This window comes from Canis lupus, chromosome 4 (assembly GCF_003254725.2).
Source record: "Canis lupus dingo isolate Sandy chromosome 4, ASM325472v2, whole genome shotgun sequence".
Lineage (NCBI taxonomy): Eukaryota > Metazoa > Chordata > Mammalia > Carnivora > Canidae > Canis > Canis lupus.
Genome location: NC_064246.1, coordinates 51,199,241 through 51,203,506, shown reverse-complemented (window position 1 = coordinate 51,203,506; position 4,266 = coordinate 51,199,241). Strand labels below are relative to the sequence as shown.

General features: G+C 45.1%; 1 long non-coding RNA gene across 1 annotated transcript; it reads right to left on the bottom strand.

Annotated features, from left to right (window-relative positions):
* Window positions 1-545: 545 nt before the first annotated feature.
* LOC118354594 (uncharacterized) lies at window positions 546-1,379 on the bottom strand. The gene is made up of 2 exons (XR_004815410.2): window positions 1,298-1,379; window positions 546-749 (listed from the first exon to the last, which is right to left on the bottom strand). It is a non-coding gene; the product is annotated as an uncharacterized LOC118354594 (long non-coding RNA).
* Window positions 1,380-4,266: the final 2,887 nt, after the last annotated feature.

Genomic DNA, 4,266 nt, shown 5'->3' with positions numbered 1-4,266 from the left:
GGGCTCTGCAGGATTGGGGCTGGCCTCCCCCGCATTAGTTTTCTTCCCTGCCAACAAATTCTTGCCCTTAACCTTCCTAAGTGTCAGTACAGCACCTATTATTCATGGCTTCATTGACATTTCTTCTCAATCCCTGAAGCTGGTGGTGACTCATCCTCCCTTGTCATCGAGAGAGCATCATTGGGCTCTATACAGTACAGTGCATGAAGTTCATGTTAGCTTTTCTCTGATGCCTTTCAACAAAGGCACTCCAAAAACTTTTTAATTTGATGACCTAAAGGCAAATATGAAGATTTCCAATTTTATAGCCTGTGGACTTAAATCAAACAACCTACTTGGGTCACACAGGTACCAGGACCCAACTTACCCTTGAAGAGCAGAGTCACTAGGTCCATGGAAAATTAGTTTAGCAAAGATCTAAAATGTCCATTGCCTTCCAGGTCTTCCCTGGAGGGATGTGTTTGTACTTACCCACCCACCAAAATGCTCTTAGCATGGAAGGAGAATGATCCTCCAGTGCCAGACTCATTCTGCAGACAGTGTCCTTGGATTTTCCATGGGATATTTTTATTTTGCTGAAACGAACAGTGTGCTTATTGGAACTAAATGGCTTGCTCCAGACAGAACATGTGTCTCCACAGCATTCACCAAGTCCTAAGGGATGGCAATCTTCTAGGAGGTGGGCATCCAACTTCTTGGCCCTTTGGCTGTTTGGTGGAATAGATTCTCCTCACCTCCATTTTTAGAACCTGAACAACAGTGATGTTTGAATAAGAAAAGTCTGGTAATGGGATTTGGTGGAGAAAGTGACAGGAACTTTTCTGTAAAAATCACCCCCAGACCGTATGTGAAGAAAAGGTTTGACCCACAGGGTAAAGGTTTGTCGTCTTATAGATGTTACACCTTAATGGCAGGCCACAGTCATCACCTTTGTCCTCCCTTCCCCCATCCTCCATTTTCCATCCCTGTACCACCCAAGCCCACAGCCATAGCCCCACTCAACATAAAATCTGAAAGAAGTCATTGACAGGCCACACTTGAGATCAAGCCCAGGAAGAGATGGTATTTGGGGATTTAATACCATGGCACAAATGTGTGACTTCTGGACTATACTTAATACTCAGATGTGTTGGTTTGGCCCATTACAGTATCTTTACAATTTAACTGCACATATAAAATTGAGAGATTCCACATAAAATGTAGTTTTCCAATTTCTCTTGAATAATGAAAACATCTAGCTATACCATGTTAGCATTCCTGTATGACCAGTACCAGCCCCTTTACAAGAAGCACTCACCAATTTGCTTCTCTTATACCAAGCCAAATTCACTTTTCTGTATTCCGGTGCTGGTCTCTGCAGACAGTCAGGCTGGAGTCCCTTAAGTTAAGGCAGAGAAGGGAGAGGAAAGAGAAAGTCAAATGAAGAGAGGTTTCCCCGATGTACTAGTTGGAATGCTTTCTGATACATGTAACAATATCTGACAAAATTTGTTTAAACAATAAAGGCTTTTGATACTTTAACAGAAAATCTACAACTTGGCAGTTAGATCCAGGGTTAGATCAGGAGTTCAACAATTTCAAGGCTCTGTGTTCTTGGCTTTTTCCTCACAGTGGCAAGATAGCTGCCACAGCTTCAAGCACCACATCTTCACCCAATGACATACAAAAGAAAGAAAAGAGAGACCACAGTTTCTCCTCACATGTCTCTCTCTTATCAAAGAGCAAAATCTTTTTAGATGATTCCAGGAGACTTTGCCTCAGGTCCCATTAACCAGAGCTAAACCACATGACCACACCTAAACCAATCATTAGCAAATAGGACTAGAAATGTTAGATTTGAGTGAGACCAAACATGGCTCATGCCTGGGTCTAGCGGAGGGGTCCACCTTAGCACATTGTTGCCCACACAGTTATGCTAAAAAGGAAGATGGGGAGAATGGTAGGTATTTGTAATACCTACCATCTGCGAAAGGCATGGCCACACAAGCCATCCCAAAATTCTACTATAATGGTCCCATATCAGCTGGGATGCTAGGGAAGAACTGAAATGTGGCTGAGCACCATTAGCCACAGTGGTGTCTATAGAGGTTGTAAGATAAGATCGGAATACAAAGTAAAAGATTATTTGTCCCTTCTTCTGGACTCTACATCTGTCCAGCATACATTAACAAGTCTACCACTATCTTCCACTGCATTTGCCTGGTCAGTAGGAGGGCAGGTTCCCATACTGACTCAGTCCCAGAATTTGCTCTCCGAGCTTTCTTCCCCCTAAGAAAGGAGGAAGGTACATAAAAAGGAGGTACATAAAAAGGAGAAGCCCTTTGGAGCAGGCCTGGGACTCAATCCTGCGGTTGGAAAGGCAGTTCATCTGGTTAAAGCTCTTTCCCAAAGGGACTAATGATGTGGCCTCTGGAATGGGAACCTTGGGTCATAAATCAGGGCTTGCTGCCTGGTCCTTTGTCACCTCCTTGGATCACTCAGTCCCAGGCAGACTCGAAGCCACAGGCTCTGAGAAACAGTTGGCGAACTGTTGGCAAAATAGTTAGCTCTTGGTCCTATGTGCCTTCCCCACTTATAACCCACTCTGCTAAGCTTGAAAGACTGAGCAACATTGATGGCCTAGAAGGCCCTGTGAAAATAGAAAGATGCTGTTGAAGCCCCTTTCATCCCACTGCACCATATCAAAATGTCATACAGGAGCTGGGTCTGGGGGAGTCCATCACACCCACTGGCTGTGAGACACCCACTGGCTGTGAGACACCCAATCTATGTTCAATAGCACATCGCTTAGCAAATTTCAAAGACCAAGAAAGAAGGTAATTATTTCAATACTCTCTGTTGACATCAAGCCCTCCAGTCTTCTTCTAAACATATTTAAATTCGTTATCTTATGGGATCCCCCTGATGACCCTGAGCAGCTACTAGGGCAGGGTTCACAAGAACAAATCTTAGTCATCATAACCACTATTTTATTGACTGCCTACTGTGCCCCCAACCCTGTGCTAAGCATTTACATCCATTGTCTCATTTAACATTCTCAACAGGCCTATGAGTCAGGGATCATTTTGGATCCCATTTTATAAGTTAGGAACCCAAAACTCATAAAGGGGTTGCAACTTGCCCAAGCTAGCAAGCAAGAGGGCCAGGTTTCAAGCTCAGATCTGTCTGGTTCAAAAGACTGGGCTTTAAATAATCACTACATTATTCTGTCAGTCTAGGAAATTATGTTTTAATTGCAGTTGCAGTGACTATTATTAAGAATAAAGATGGACATTATACCATTAAGGTGATTGTCCTCCACTTCCTGACTTTTTCTGTTCTCCCCAGACTCATGTCCTGCTCTCCCTTGCCCTCTGGTCTATCTTGGGAATAACTTCAGAGCTCAAGTGCTATATTTGATGCTCTCTATCTTTGAAACGTAGGTTCAGGGCTCTGCAGCTTTGTCTCTTCAGGCCAGGGCTGAACTAACCCTAAGAATCAGAGGTGGAAACTCACAGGACCAAATACCAGGCCAGTCTCCAGCAACCATGACATGTTATGAAAATCAGAACCAGCAGTAGAGTTCAAAAAAGAGAAGGAGCTTATACCTAAACCATTCAGGGCCAGGAGCCAAGTGAGGGTCAAAGGCCAAGAGGAAAAGTATGTAAGGCAGAGCTCAGGATCTGTACTGGGCAGCTGGTGTCCAGTCCAAGAGCTCTCCCACCTCAGCTAGGAGCTAAGGTCCGGGCACACATCTGAGCCAACTAAGAGCAGTGGGGGCTGAGGAAAACTCATACTCAGAGCAGGGCTCAGGGCAAGCAGGACAGCTCAGAAGTAAGGGGCCAATAGAACAAGCCATCCCAGGGGGCACTTAGGTGTCTCAGTTGGATGAGCTTCTGACTCTTGATTTTGGCTCAGGACATGATCTTTATGATCTCAGGGCTCTAACATCGAGCCCTGCCTCAGACTCCACACTCAGCATAGAATCTGCTTGAGAGATTGCCTCTCTCCCTTTCTCTCTGCCTCTCCCCTCGCTTTTGCTCACAGGTATACCTTTTCTCCCTCCCTCCCTCTCTCTTTCTCTCTCTCTCAAATCTGCAATTAAATAGGGGCACCTGGGTGGCTCAGTGGTTGAGTGCCTGCCTTCCAGTGTCTGCCTTCCCTCAGAGCCTTCTCAGAGCCTGATCCCAGGGTCAGAGGATCAAGTCCCACAACAGGCTCCCCACAGAGAGCCTGCTTCTCCCTCTGCCTATGTCTCTGTGTCTCTCGTGAATAAATAAATAAAAT